Below are 17,103 nucleotides of genomic sequence, written 5' to 3' on the forward strand. Positions count from 1 at the left end.
CACGTCCCCCATCCTCAAACCATTGAATTATTATTATTATTATTATTATTATTATTATTATTATTGTGGTCTTCAGTCCTGAGACTGCTTTGATGCAGCTCTCCATGCTACTCTATCTTGTGTAAGCTTCTTCATCTCCCAGTACCCAGTGCAACCGACATCCTTCTGAATCTACTTAGTGTATTCATCTCTTGGTCTCCCTCTACGATTTTTTCCCTACACGCTGCCCTCCAATGCTAAATTTGCGATCCCCTGATGACTCAGAACATGTCCTACCAACCGGTCCCTTCATCTACTTTCATCTACATCTATACTCCGCGAGCCACCTTACGGTGCCACAAACTCCTCTTCTCCCCAATTCTACTCAATACCTCCTCGTTAGTTATGTGATCTACCCATCTAATCTTCAGCATTCTTCTGTAGCACCACATTTCAAAAGCTTCTATTCTCTTCTTGTCCAAACTATTTATCGTCCATGTTTCACTTCCATACATTGCTACACTCCATACAACGTCATCGGCGAACCTCAAAGTTTTTATTTCTTCTCCATGGATTTTAATACCTACTCCGAATTTTTCTTTTGTTTCCTTTACTGCTTGCTCAATATACAGATTGAATAACATCGGGGAGAGGCTACAACCCTGTCTCACTCCCTTCCCAACCACTGCTTCCCTTTCATGTCCCTCGGCTCTTATAAGTGCCATCTGCTTTCTGTACAAATTGTAAATAGCCTTTCGCTCCCTGTATTTTACCCCTGCCACCTTTAGAATTTGAAATAGAGTACTCTAGTCAACATTGTCAAAAGCTTTCTCTAAGTCTACAAATGGTAGAAATGTAGGTTTGCCTTTCCTTAATCTATTTTCTAAGGTAAGTCGTAGGGTCAGTATTGCCTCACGTGTTCCAACATTTCTACGGAATCCAAACTGATCTTCCCCGAGGTCGGCTTCTACCAGTTTCTCCATTCGTCTGTAAAGAATTCGCGTTAGTATTTTGCAGCTGTGATTTATGAAACTGATAGTTCGGTAATTTTCACATCTGTCAACACATGCTGTCTTTGGGATTGGAATTATTATATTCTTCTTGAAGTCTGAGGGTATTTCCCCTGTCTCATGCATCTTGCTCACCAGATGGTAGAGTTTTGTCAGGACTGGCTCTCCCAAGGCCGTCAGTAGTTGGAATGGATTGTTGTCTACCCCCGGGGCCTTGTTTCGACTCAGGTCTTTCAGTGCTCTGTCAGACTCTTCACGCAGTATCGTGTCTCCCATTTCATCTTCATCTACATCCTCTTCCATTTCCATAATATTGTCCTCAAGTACATCGCCCTTGTATAGACCCTCTATATACTCCTTCCACCTTTCTGCTTTGCCTTCTTTGCTTAGAACTGTGTTTCCATCTGAGCTCTTCATATTCATAGAAGTGACTCTCTTTTCTCCAAAGGTCTCTCCAATTTTCCTGTATTCAGTATCTATCTTGCCCCTAGTGAGATAAGCCTCTACATCCTTACATTTGTTCTCTAGCCATCCCTGCTTAGCCATTTTGCACTTCCTGTGGATCTCTTTTTTGGAACGTTTGTATTCCTTTTTGCCTGTTTCATTTACTGCATTTTCATATTTTCTCCTTTCATCAATTAAATTCAATATTTCTTCTGTTACCCAAGGATTTCTACTAGCCCTCGTCTCTTTACCTATTTGATCCTCCGCTGCCTTCACTACTTCAACCCTCAAAGCTAACAATTCTTCATCTACTGTATTTCTTTTCCCGCATTGCTGTCAATTGTCCCTTTTGCTCTCCCTGAAACTCTCTACAATCTTTGGTTTTGTCAGTTTATCCACGTCCTATCTCTTTAAATTCCCACCTTTTTGCAGTTTCTTCAGTTTCAATCTACACTTCATTACCAATAGATTGTGGTCAGAATCCACATCTGCCCCTGGAAATTTCTTGCAGTTTAAAACCTGGTTCCTAAATCTCTGTCTTACCATTATATAATGTGATACCTTCTAGTATCTCCAGGCTTCTTCCATGTATACAACATTCTTTGATGATTCTTGAACCAAGTGTTAGCTATGATTAAGTTATGCTCTGTGCAGAATTCTACCAGGCGGCTTCCTGTTTCATTTCTTACCCCCATTCCAGATTCACCTACTACATTTCCTTCTATTCCTTTCCCTACTACCTAATTCCACTCACCCACGACTATTACATTTTCATCTCCCTTCACTATCTGAATAATTTCTTTTATCTCATCATACATTTCATCAATTTCTTCATCCTCTGCAGAGCTAGGTGGCATATAAACTTGTACTACTGTAGTAGGCATGGGCTTCGTGTCTATCTTGGCCACAATAATGCGTTCACTATGCTGTTTGTAGTAGCTTACGCGCACTCCTAGCTTTTATTCATTATTAAAACTACTCCTACATTACCTCTATTTGATTTTGTATTTATAACCCTGTATTCACCTGACCAGAAGTCTTGTTCCTCCTGCCACCGAACTTCACTAATTCCCACTATAACTAGCTTTAACCTATCCGTTTCCCTTTTTAAATTTTCTAACCTACCTGTCCGATTAAGGGATCTGACATTCCACGCTCCGATCCGTAGAACGCCAGTTTTCTTTCTCCTGATAACGACGTCCTCTTGAGTAGTACCCGCCCGGAGATCCGAATGGGGGACTATTTTACCTCCGGAATATTTTACCCAAGAGGACGCCATCATCATTTAATCATACAGTAAAGACACATGTCCTCGGGAAAAATTACGGCTGTAGTTTCCCCTAGCTTTCAGCCGTTCGCAGTACCAGCACAGCAAAGCCGTTTTGGTTAGTGTTACAAGGCCAGATCAGTCAATCATCCAGACTGTTTCCCCTGCAACTACTGAAAAGGCTGCTGCCTCTCTTCAGGAACCACACGTTTGTCTGGCATCTCAACAGATACCCCTCCGTTGTGGTTGCACCTACGTTACGGCCATCTGTATCACTGAGGCACGCAAGCCTCCCCACCAACGGCAAGGTCCGTAGTTCATATGGGGGGGAATAATAATAATAATAATAAAAAAGAATACACTTCATGGCAAGCACCCATATCATCTAACACAGCCACACATCGATCAAGACGCATCCAACACATGGCTAAGAAAAGGCAATATATACAGTGAGACAGAAGGATTCATGATTGCAATACAGGATCAAACAATAAACACCAGGTATTACAGCAAGCATATTATTAAAGATCCCAATACCACAACAGATAAATGCAGACTTTGTAAACAACAAATAGAAACAGTAGATCACATCACAAGCGGATGTACAATACTAGCAAATACAGAATACCCCAGAAGACATGACAATGTCGCAAAAATAATACATCAACAGCTTGCCTTACAACATAAACTCTTAAAACAACAAGTCCCTACATACAAGTATGCACCACAAAATGTACTGGAGAATGATGAATACAAATTATACTGGAACAGAACCATTATAACAGATAAAACAACGCCACATAACAAACCTGACATCATACTCACCAATAAAAAGAAGAAATTGACACAACTAATCGAAATATCCATACCCAATACAACAAATATACAAAAGAAAACACGAGAAAAAATTGAAAAATACATCCAACTGGCTGAGGAAGTCAAAGACATGTGGCATCAGGATAAAGTTGACATCATACCAATTATAGTATCAACTACAGGAGTCATACCACACAATATCCACCAGTACATCAATGCAATACAGCTACATCCAAACACATACATACAACTACAGAAATCCGTAATTATTGATACATGTTCAATTACCCGAAAGTTCCTAAATGCAATATAACACATACCGTACAGTTAATAGGAAGTGACGCTTGATCAAGGTCCGCGTCACATTCCATTCTCAACCAGACTTAACGTCTGAGAAAGTAAAGAAATAATAATAATAATAATTAATTCTACTCACAATTGGAAAGCCCCTGGAAATGATAAAATAGCAAATTTATGGTTAAAGAAGTTCACCTCAACACATTCACATCTAACTAAATTATTTAACAGTTACATTGCAGACCCATACACATTCCCTGATACACTTACACATGGAATAACTTATCTGAAACCTAAAGATCAATCAGACACAGCGAACCCAGCTAAATATCGCCCCATAACATGCCTACCAACAATATACAAAATATTAACTTCAATCATTAAACAGAAATTAATGTCACATACAACACAGAACAAAATTATAAATGAAGAACAAAAAGGCCGTTGCAAAGGAGCACGAGGATGTAAAGAGCAACTGATAATAGATGCACAGGTGACATATTAAGCTAAAACTAAACAAAGGTCGCTACACTACGCATACATTGATTACCAAAAAGCTTTTGATAGTGTACCCCACTCATGGTTACTACAAATATTGGAAATATACAAAACTGATCCTAAATTGATACAGTTCCTAAACATAGTAATGAAAAATTGGAAAACCACATTTAATATCCAAACAAATTCAAATAATATCACATCACAGCCAATACAGATTAAGCGTGGAATATACCAAGGAGACTCATTAAGTCCTTTCTGGTTCTGCCTTGCTCTGAACCCACTATCCAACATGCTAAATAATACAAATTATGGATACAATATTACTGAAACATACCCACACAAAATCACACATTTGCTATACATGGATGATCTAAAACTACTGGCAGCAACAAATCAACAACTCAACCAATTACTAAAGATAACAGAAGTATTCAGCAATGATATAAGTATGGCTTTTGGAACAGACAAATGTAAGAAAAATAGCATAGTCAAGGAACACACACTAAACAAGAATATTACATATTGGATAACCACAGCGACTGCATAGAAGCGATGGAAAAAACGGATGCCTATAAATATCTAGGATACAGACAAAAAATAGGAATAGATAATACAAATATTAAAGAAGAACTAAAAGAAAAATATAGACAAAGACTAACAAAAATACTGAAAACAGAATTGACAGTAAGAAACAAGACAAAAGCTATAAATACATATGCCATACCAATATTGACCTACTCATTTGGAGTAGTGAAATGGAGTAACACAGACCTAGAAGCACTCAATACACTTACACGATCACAATGCCACAAATATAGAATACATCACATACATTCAGCAATAGAAAGATTCACATTAAGCAGAAAGGAAGGAGGAAGGGGATTTATCGATATAAAAAACCTACATTATGGACAGGTAGACAATTTAAGAAAATTCTTTATAGAACGAGCAGAAACTAGCAAAATACACAAAGCAATCACTCATATAAATACATCGGCTACACCACTACAATTTCATAACCACCTCTACAACCCTTTAGATCACATAACATCAACAGATACGAATAAAGTAAATTGGAAAAAGAAAACACTACATGGCAAGCACCCGTATCATCTAACACAGCCACACATCGATCAAGACGCATCTAACACATGGCTAAGGAAAGGCAATATATACAGTGAGACGGAAGGACTCATGATTGCAATACAGGATCTAACAATAAACACCAGATATTACAGCAAGCATATTATCAAAGATCCCAATACCACAACAGATAAATGCAGACTTTGCACACAACAAATAGAAACAGTAGATCACATCACAAGCGGATGTACAATACTAGCAAATGCGGAATACCCCAGAAGACATGACAATGTAGCAAAAATAATACATCAACAACTTGCCATACAACATAAACTAATAAAACAACAAGTTCCCACATACAAGTATGCACCACAGAATGTACTGGAGAATGAGGAAAACAAATTATACTGGAACAGAACCATTACAACAGATAAAACAACACCACAGAACAAACCTGACATCATACTCACCAATAAAAAGAATAAATTAACACCACTAATCGAAATATCCATACCCAATACAACAAATATACAGAAGAAAACATGATAAAAAAATTGAAAAATACATCAACCCGGCTGAGGAAGTCAAGGACATGTGGCATCAGGATAAAGTTGACATTATACCAATTATAGTATCAACTACAGGAGTCATACCACACAATATCCACCAGTACATCAACGCAATACAGCTGCATCCAAATGTATATATACAACTACAGAAATCTGTAATTATTGATACATGTTCAATTACTCGAAAGTTCCTAAATGCAATGTAACATATACCGTACAGTTAAAAGGAAGTCACGCTTGATCAAGGTCCGCGTCACTTTCCATTTTTAACCAGACATAACGTCTGAGACAGGAAATATTAATAATTATAATAATAACCTTGGAACATTCCATACTTGCTGATAGTGTCAATGGACTCAGGGCGTGCTCTCTGGATGGCTGTTAGTGGGTCCAGAATAAGCTTGGGATGTTTTGACGTGTACAGGTATCGAGGAAGAGACGTACTGAAGGCTGACTTCATACGATCGGAGGCCGTGTGGAACGCTTGTTGTAATGTGTTTGCCCTCAAGTTTGCAATATCGATCCTACGGTTTTTTTTTTACAAGCTGTTCATGCACTCAGTTGTAATGCTTCTTATCACAGGAACCCCTGGTTTCCGGACTTATGTTCAGTAGGATTTTTTGCCTATTACATGGTCTTCTGCTCCCCTCTTACAACTTACAGACGTGTCACAAAAATTATCTATTGATGCTATCTGTACCATTCTGGCATGACGTGAAACAATTTTTTGCGCTTTTAGCGCAAGTACCTGTAAGTAGAGAACAGTACCATAAAAAGGAATATGAAATCATTTATGTGAAATATAATGCTTGGTAACTTCAGATTTCACTTTATAGATCTTAATTTAAATTACTCGTGATTTCCAAGAATTAGCCTCAGGAAGGTAAGACAAAACCCCGTTTTTATAATGTCATTAGCTGCCATGGGGCATTGCAGTCCGTTATGTCCTCCCATGTCAGTGACATCTCGTCACTTCTGCCCTGCTAAAAACATTTCTCTGCCAATAGCCTTCAACTTTGCGGATGGGCCAGGACGGAGGAAACTGACATTGCTATCGGCCAGATACATGACAGTCAATGATAATTCAGTCGTCATATGGAGCATAACCTAGGATTAAAAATAAACGCGAAACAATTCCAAGTTATTTTAGTGTCCATTCAGAGACTAGTAAGTTATGTATTCCGCCAACAATTTCCTCCTGTCTTTCTCAATGGAGAACTGCCAGCACCCCTTTATGCCGTAAAAAACTTTCGGAACGCATTGCCACAGGATGTGGAACGTAAACGTATGGGCTTGAGTCGTTCTACCGAACGTCTGTTATTACGATGTAATTCAGAACGTCATGAGTAGACAGAAGACTGATCATGTATGCTAGTGTGCGGTATGTAGAAATATCCGTCTGTTTGAACACGTCAGTGTTTCATAAGCTCAATCAGTATTGTTGCGGCAGACGAGTTACCTCACTGCCATAAGCTAAATCTATTAAGTGGTTGTAATTAAAGTTTCGCAACGTGGGCCAGTGCAGAAGGAAAACTGTTTACCGTATGGGTACCAACATTACAGGAATGATGTTCAGCCTGTGTGCGGCAGGATTTGCGTTGCTAGTAGTGCTAGTATTAGGACTTGCCATTAGAAGGCGGTACTGATATGGTGCCGTAGGTTTCAAACGCAAGCATCATAGCAGCGGTCAGTCGACGTGGGTCTGGAGAAGGTGAGCAGCGCTTTATTCGTAAAGCTGTTTTGTCACAAAAATCCTAGCAATAGTGCTGCTGCTCTTCGTGAGTATCGGCGCATTAAAGGACTGTGGATACGTCCTCTTTCCATACCGAGGCTGAAGAAAGTGATTCCGCAGTTCAAATTAACTGGCTATTTTTAAATTGTTGCCGGGAGTGATTGACTCGGAATTGCGCTGCAAATTGTTGAAGTTGTTACTGTTGCCGTGGCTGAGAATGCTGGACGCAATGTGAGATCTACTAGTAGTGCACGAGCTGTGTCACGACATCTGAACACTCCATGTCCACCATTCAAAAAGTGCTGCCAACAGTTGTGAACTGGTACAAAATTTCAGGCTGTCGTGAATGCAGATGGTCGCCACACTGACAAACGTTTACAGCGTGAGTCGTAAACATGTTACGCGATTCACAAGAGTTACCCTCTCATGTGGAAATTAAAATGTGTTTCTTTCATTCGTTTATTCATTATTTCTCTTTCGCATACCCTTACAAGTGGTTCCATTAAGTTTCGTTGTCCTATGATGACACGTTTCTCATGGTGGCTCTCTCAAGGAGTGAAAATTTAATTGTAATCACACTGTACTTAACCAGATCTTCAATATGCGTTTACCACATGCAAAATCCACTCGCTGTACCAAGCTACCATAATAATTTCACAGATTTTGTAGAAAATGACATAGGTGACGTACGGTACACTGGCCAAGCCTCCCCATCCGAGGCTGTGCGGGTTGAGATAACCCTTTCATGCGTTATCTTAGTGAATCGGCGCACAGATCTCTGTGAAGCTGTCGTAGTTGTACCTCAAAGCAGCCCCTGTAGCGCGGTGGATTCTTTAGAAGAAGCAAGCAAGCAAGCGACCTGTGATTCTAGGTGGTGGAGTGGGTAGGTAACTTACAAGGGGAGGCCGCCAATTGTGAAATTCAGATTCGATTCTTAGTGCGCATAATAAAAGCTCATGGCCAGAGGTGTAATGTGGGAAAGCACCAATATGCACTTCTCAGCCGTTGTCGAGAAAATCGACAGTTAAAAGTAACCGTTGCCGTGAAATACTCTGTACGATAGATAATTTTCCACAGCGTCGTGGCTCAGCGGTAAGCGCTCACGTTCGTAATCCGAAGGTCACCGGATCGAAACTCGCACGATGCAATTTTTTTTGATTATTAGTTTTTTGTAATTCAAACATTAATGAATTGCTTATGCATGTTGGTGAAGGCGGATCGCTCTCCAATTGTACCGCCTCCATTTTTCCGTTTGTTTAACAGGGTGTACCAAAGCTCTCACGTCCGCACTGATTTTCGACGATGTTATAAGTTGCGCTAGGGACCGCATCTCCATTCTTTCGAAGTTAGCAGGCAACTACGCTGTTATGCGGCGGCTCGTTTCGGCCCATTCAACATCTGTCCTTCAAGTGTAATGAGCGAGTAACGGAGTTTATATTTCATACCTGCCACAGCAAATTTGTGTTCGTGGGGTCTCTATTCTAATTCGAACGTTTGACTTACGCTATACGTATTCGTTTCGGAATATCTTTTCTACGTCTTCCGTTAACTATACGTGGTTAACATTATGAAGACAATTAATAACATTTGTGAAATACAACTATGTTTCCGGAAAACATAATGATGTTCGAAGTCGCACAAACGGAAAAATGGAGGCGGTACAATGGGAGAGCGATCCGCCTTCACCAAGATACACAAGCAATTCATTAATAGTTTATATATATATATATATATATATATATATATATATATATATATATGAATTACAAAAAACTAATAATAAAAAAAAAAAATTGCATGGCGCGAGATTCGATCCAGCGACCTTCGGATTACAAACCCGAGCGCTTACCTTTTTTTTTTTTTTTTTTTTACCGCTGCGCCACGACGCTGTAGAAAATTATTAATCGTAGGGAGTATTTCACGGCAACGGTTACTTTTAACTGTCGATTTTCTCGACAACGGCTGAGAAGTGCATCTTGGTGTTTTGCCACATTACACCTCTGGCCATGAGCTTTTATTATGCGCACTATGAATCGAATCTGAATTTCACAATTGGCGGCCTCCCCTTGTTAGATGAAATCAGTGTCGGTATGCCATTACGCTGCGTTTTCTTCCGAATTATCTCAAACCTTATATGAAACGTTGGGCTAGCAATTCTGAGCAAATATGTCCACCGGGATCGTCGATTTGAGGATCTACATGGGATTCGCCTTCCATAATGAAAGGACAAATTGTAGGTAGATAAGTTACCAGACATAACCTGTACAGATGTACACAGGCTGCCTCACACCAGACTTGGAGCGCTACGCTGAAATACCGTCGTTCCGCTACTCTCGAGGCAACAATCTGCCTGCCTGTTAATGGCGACGTGTTGTGTGAGTGCGAGAGGATAGCAGCGATCACCGGCCATCAGCGAAATTCGGTTACTGACGGCTAGGAGCTCGTGAGATTGCAAGTCCGGTGCCAGGCGTGGTGTGTCCGCTACAACTGTCGGACCCATCATGCGGTAGCGATGGCGTTTTTTTTTTCTTTTTCCTTTTTCATTTCTCATTCCCCAAACCAGGGGGCAAGGTAGGCAGTTCTTTTCAACCAAATACTATCAGCTGGCTTTAGGGCAAAAGGGTTCCCAAGTGGAATTTACGTCAGTGCGAGACACGGTCCTGGTATTAGGCTCAAAACCAGGGAAAACCTCTCGAAAACATGTGAGCGGCTGTGTGAGACGTCACGGGTTTTGTCCAGCTAGAATATTCAATCATGTTAACTGGTCAAAGTATACCACTACAGAAACTGAAAGTTGCATGGAAAGCTATACATTCGTTAATGACTAACCCCCAACGTTTCGGCTGCTATAGCAGGCAGCATTCACCAGAGTATCTGTTGGACTACTAGTCATTCTGATGGAGGCTGTGTGGTATAGCAGCCGGCGGAGGAGGAGGAGGAGGAGGAGGAGATTAGTGTTTAACGTCCCGTCGACAACGAGGTCATTAGAGACGGAGCGCAAGCTCGGATGAGAGAAGGATGGGGAAGGAAATCGGCCGTGCCCTTTCAAAGGAACCATCCCGGCATTTGCCTGAAGCGATTTAGGGAAACCACGGAAAACCTAAATTAGGATGGCCGGAGACGGGATTGAACCGTCGTCCTCCCGAATGCGAGTCCAGTGTGCTAACCACTGCACCACCTCGCTCGGTATATAGCAGCCGGAACATTGGTAGTTTTACCACATATGACGTGGTCACGCATCCAGAAGAACTTAGCTGAAATGGACTTCGGAGGCCTGCGCAATTACATTTCTCGCAGAAGTATTGCAAAGCTAATATTTTTATGAATCACTGAACAGATCTGCAAATCTAAGACTTTGAGTCAGTCACAAGGTAAGTTAGAGAAAGGCCTTTCCACTGAACGTGCTATCTATCATTTAACTGATATGTATTAAAATATCTGAATCACAGGTTTCACTTCTGGGAATTATTGTGATCGGATTATGGCATTTGACTGCACAAATCACAAAACTATGTCGCAGAAACTGCAACTTCCTGATTCTACTTCGAAATACACGTATTTTAACAGGAAGTCATGCTAGATAGCGCATGCAGCTCTCATGATTATCTTATTCGGAGTAAGGAGAAATTACTGCTGACATTCCAAAGTGTTCAATTCTGGGACGATTCCTGCTTTTACGAAATGTAAACAAACATCCACCTTACATAGACAAAGCAAAAATAGTACTTTTTAGTTATTATTCAAGCATTACAATCAATCGCAAAATAACTGCAACAGCAGATGGTGCAAGAAACTCATTAGTCAAAATTATTGTTAATTGTTTCTCGGTAAATGGTCTATCATTTAATTTAGAAAATAATTATTTAAATACATTCTTGAATAAAACACGTTTTTAAAATGGAATAAGAAGTATACAATAATTTCTCGTAGCCCAATACAGATGTATTAAACTATACAGACAGCCCTTAAAATTTGTGCTTACGAATTTTTAATAGCCAAGAAAATACCTGTAGAATTTAAAACGGAAAACTTGGTGCGCATGCAATAAATAATAGTAACGAGGCGACCTCTTCGTGCATCTTTTACATTCTGCGTGTCGCCCACATTTTTTGTTTTAAATCCTATATTTTCATAGGTATTAAATATTCAAAAAACAAATTTTCAAGACTACCTGCAAGGTCTTAGTAATCTGTATTGAGATGAGAGGAATTTTTTTATGCTTTTTATTCAGTTTTACGAACGTATTATATTAGAAAGTTCTCATTTGAATTGTTACAGACTGCTTTTTAGTATTCTGTGTGTCAATGGTCTCAATAGATCTCACACATTTCAATGAAATTACTATAGATGCATGTGGTAAATTTCAGTATTGTTTCAGTTTATCTTCAGCTAAGTTAACAACTACATTGCTTCTTTGTACGATTATGTCATGAAAAGATCTGATAAAAATTAGAGAGAATCGACTTCACACAGGGACTTAACAGCAACAGTTGTGTTAGTGTAATATCTGGTGCCCGTCGTTCAATTTCATGTACGCAAGTGTTCCAAAAATTCCGCAGACTAACAACAGACTCACAATACATTTACTCTGTTATGAAAATTGTTGTAATGAATCGCGTGTAATTTGAAAATAAAATCAGCATCTCGAATACATATAAGTTCAAAAAAATGTTCAAATGTGTGTGAAATCTTATGGGACTTAACTGCTAAGGTCATCAGTCCCTAAGCTTACACACTAGCTAACCTAAATTATCCTAATGAGAAACACACACACCCATGCCCGAGGGAGGACTCGAACCCCCGCCGGGACCAGCCGCACAGTCCATGACCGCAGCGCCTTGTACCACTCGGCTAATCCCGTGCGGCGTATCAGTTCAAAATGAATAGATTGATGACAAACAGGTATAACTATTTAACGTATAGTGATGAATCGATAAGAATTACTTTGAATATAAGTGAAAGTTAAAACTTTGATCGTTACACAAGAGCAGTGAATCGGAAGCCGGCACATAAAACCGCATTTCTGGAACCCAACGAGGAAGAAACAAACTTCCACATAAGTGCAATGGTAACTGGTAGAACATTCTCGTTTTCGGAACATTAAAATATTCTTTTGCAACTGAACATCAGCAGGACTCAGCGATAGTTCAAGCGTTCTACATGATGTAGGGATCAAAACTGTACGATACATTTTCCTTCACTGAGCTACGTGTTTCAACAAATATTTATCTGAGCATGTTTAAGCAAAATCTGATGTCATAGCTTGAATACGGATTCCATGATTTATAACTTCCAACGAGATGGTGCGCTCCTACACTGGTGTGGTATCGACAGCTACGATGCCACGACGTAGGTGCAAGTTCTTAAGTTGGCACGACGACAGTCACCGACGACAGCGCCCTCTAGCCAGCGCTGTGGAGCTCTACGAGCTCCGCTTCAGATTCAGCCCATTTGAACAAGACCAGACGGCCTGGAAACATCGCTTCAACTTCAGAGTGTGTTGGCTTTCTGTTGAGACTTTGTACTACTTACAACGGGTCTAAGGCTTCGCACCTCAGTGCAAAGTTATGTATTCATCTTTTTGCTAAAGTAAAGGTGATTCTAATTCACACTGCAGTACCGAGAGATTTTCACCATTTCCTGCTCCTACTCGCTTTCGTCATTCTGCCAACCTTTCAGTTTTCAGGAGCAGACCCACGCGCCGCCTTCCAGGCGGTATACAAAAATTGGGTTATGGAATTTCGCATATTGTTAAATCGATGTCTTGCGAAAGACTGCATCGATCATGCTGGACATGACGCCGCTGTGTTACGCTTCTGGCTCCTGTGTCTCCAGACCTGACGCTCATGTAGTTCTTTTTATGTATGACTAAATGATGATGGCGTCCTCTTGGGTAAAATATTCCGGAGGTAAAATAGTCCCCCATTCGGTTCTCCTGGCGGGCACCACTCAAGAGGACGTTGTTATCAGGAGAAAGGAAACTGGCATTCTACGGATCGGAGCGTAGAATGTCAGATCCCTTAATCGGGCAGGTAGGTTAGAAAATTTAAAAAGGGAAATGGATAGGTTAAAGTTGGATATAGTGGGAATTAGTGAAGTTCTGTGGCACCAGGAACAAGACTTTTGGTCAGGTGAATACAGGGTTATAAATACAAAATCAAATAGGGTTAATGCAGGAGTCAGTTTAATAATGAATAAAAAAATAGGAGTGAGGGTAAGCTACTTCAAACAGCATAGTGAACGCATTATTGTGGCCAAGATAGACACGAATCCCACGCCTACTACAGTAGTACAAGTTTATACGCCAACTAGCTCCGCAGATTACGAAGAAATTGATGAAATGTATGATGAGACAAAAGAAATTATTCAGATAGCGAGGGGAGATGAAAATTTAATAGTCATGGGTAACTGGAATTCAAGAGTAGGAAAAGTGAGAGAAGGAAACATAGTAGGTGAATATGGATTGGGGATAAGAAATGAAAGACGAAGCCGCCTGGTGGAATTTTGCACAGAGCACAACTTAATAATAGCTAACACTTGGTCTAAGAATCATGAAAGAAGGTTGTATACATGGAAGAGCCCTGGAGATACTAAAAGTTATTAGATAGATTATATAATGGTAAGACAGAGATTTAGGAACCAGGTTTTAAGCTAAGACATTTCCAGGGGCAGATGTGGACTCTGACCACAATCTATTGGTTATGAATTGTAGATTACTACTGAAGAAACTGCAAAAAGGTGGGAATTTAAGGAGATGGGACCTGGATAAACTGAAAGAACCAGAGGTTGTAGAGAGTTTCAGGGAGAGCATAAGGGAACAATTGACAAGAATGGGGGAAAGAAATACAGTAGAAGAAGAGTGGTTAGCTTTGAGAGATGAAATAGGGAAGGCAGCAGAGGATCAAATAGGAAAATAGAAGAGGGCTAGTAGAAACCCTTTGGTAACAGAAGAAATATTGAATTTAATTGATGAAAGGAGAAAATATAAAAATGAATTAAATGGAGCAGGCAAAAAGGAATACAAATGTCTCAAAAATGATATCGACAAGAAGTGCAAAATGGCTAAGCAGGGATGGCTAGAGGACAAATGTAAAGATGTAGAGGCTTATCTCACATGCGGTAAGATAGATACTGCCTACAGGAAAATTAAAGAGACCTTTGGAGAAAGGAGAACCACTTCCTTGAATATCATGAGTTCAGATGGAAATCCAGTTCTAAGCAAAGAAGGCAAAACAGAAAGGTGGAAGGAGTATATAGAGGGTCTATACAAGGGCGATATACTTGAGGACAATATTATGGAAATGGAAGATGATTTAAATGAAGATGAAATGGGAAATAAGATACTGCGTGAAGAGTTTGACAGAGCACTGGAAGACCTAATTCGAAACAAGGCCCCCGGAATAGACAACATTCCATTAGAACTACTGACAGCCTAGGGAGAAGAGCCAGTCCTGACAAAACTCTACCATCTGGTGAGCAAGATGATTGAGACAGGCGAAATACCCTCAGACTTCAAGAAGAATATAATTATTCCAATCCCAAAGAAAGCAGGTGTTGATAGATGTGAAAATTACCTAACTATCAGTTTCATAAATCACAGCTGCAAAATACTAACGCGAATTCTATACAGACGAATGGAAAAACTGGTAGAAGCCGACCTCAGTGAAGATCAGTTTGGATTCCGTAGAAATGTTGGAACACGTGAGGCAATACTAACCTTACGACTTATCTTAGAAGAAAGATTAAGAAAAGGCAAACCTACGTTTCTAGCATTTGTAGACTTAGAGAAAGCTTTTGACAATGTTGACTAGAGGACTCTCTTTCAAATTCTAAAGGTGGCAGGGGTAAAATACAGGGAGCGAAAGGCTATTTACAATTTGTACAGAAACCAGATGGCAGTCATAAGAGTCAAGGAGCATGAAAGGGAAGCAGTGGTTGGGTAGGGAGTGAGACAGGGTTGTAGCCTATCCTCGGTGTTATTCAATCTGTATATTGAGCAAGCAATAAAGGAAACAAAAGAAAAGTTCGGAGTAGGTATTGAAATCCATGGAGAAGAAATAAAAACTGTGAGGTTCGCCGATGACATTGTAATTCTGTCAGAGACAGCAAAGGACTTGGAAGAGCAGTTGAACGGAATGGACAGTGTTTTGAAAGGAGGGTATAAGATGAACATAAACAAAAGCAAAACGAGGATAATGCAATGTAGTCGAATTAAATCGGGGGTTGCTGAGGGAATTAGATTAGGAAACGAAACACTTAAAGTAGTAAAAGAGTTTTGGTATTTGGGGATCAAAATAACTGATGACGGTCGAAGTAGAGAGGATATAAAAGGCAGAATGGCAATGGCAAGGAAAGCGTTTCTGAAGAAGAAAAATTTGTTGACATCGAGTATAGATTTAAATGTCAGTAAGTCGTTTCTGAAAGTATTTGTATGGAGTGTAGCCATGTATGGAAGTGAAACGTGGACGATAAATAGTTTAGACAAGAAGAGAATAGAAGCTTTTGAAATGTGGTGCTACAGAAGAATGCTTAATATTAGATTGGTAGATCACATAACTAATGAGGAGATATTGAATAGAATTGGGGAGAAGAGGATCTTGTGGCACAACTTGACTAGACGAAGGGATCGGTTGGTAGGACATGTTCTGAGGCATCAAGGGATCACCAATTTAGTATTGGAGGGCGACGTGGAGGGTAAAAATCGTCGAGGGAGACCAAGAGATGAATACACTATGCAGATTCAGAAGGATGTAGGTTGCAGTAGGTACTGGGAGATGACGAAGCTTGCACAGGATAGAGTAGCATGGAGTGCTGCATCCATCCAGTCTCAGGACTGAAGACCAAAACAACAACAGCAACAAGAACAACAACAACATGTAAGACTTTATGTTTGTGCCTCCTTTACCGGAAAAACTGCCAGAACTTTAAATGCACTTTGTGGTACGTTCGTGTCGGTGCCTCCAGATAAGCTTCAGAATGAATGGCGTGAAATTAATTGTCTCTTAGATGTTGTCCGTGTGAGGAAGTGGAGTAATATAGAACAACTACAAAGCTTTTTCCTTTTTTTATATTTAACTTACTTTTACATTCTCTCTATTTTCATCAACGTATAGCTTCGTATTTAATACTAACAATCGCTTTGAATCACTCTATTTCAGATTGCCCCGTGTCAGTATAGGAACAAAAATAGTCTCCACTAACCACAACTTAATTTCCCTTCCAGCATAAACATGGAGAAAATATGCAGCCATAAACATATTTCACAACCTCTCTGGTGAAATAAAGAACTCTTAGGTAATCAGAGTCTTGATAACAATTGGAAACCATTTCTGCTTAACGACTCCTCCTGCTCAGTAGATGAATTTCTCAATAGTTAGAACGTACGTGGCTGAGCTACATTTATCA

General features: G+C 39.9%; 1 non-coding gene across 1 annotated transcript; it reads right to left on the minus strand.

Annotated features, from left to right (window-relative positions):
• Nucleotides 1–10,809: 10,809 nt before the first annotated feature.
• On the minus strand, nucleotides 10,810–10,882 carry Trnaa-cgc (transfer RNA alanine (anticodon CGC)). The gene has a single exon. It is a non-coding gene; the product is annotated as a tRNA-Ala (tRNA).
• Nucleotides 10,883–17,103: the final 6,221 nt, after the last annotated feature.

The sequence above is a fragment of the Schistocerca nitens genome, chromosome 7, assembly GCF_023898315.1.
Source record: "Schistocerca nitens isolate TAMUIC-IGC-003100 chromosome 7, iqSchNite1.1, whole genome shotgun sequence".
In the NCBI taxonomy this organism is placed as follows: domain Eukaryota; kingdom Metazoa; phylum Arthropoda; class Insecta; order Orthoptera; family Acrididae; genus Schistocerca; species Schistocerca nitens.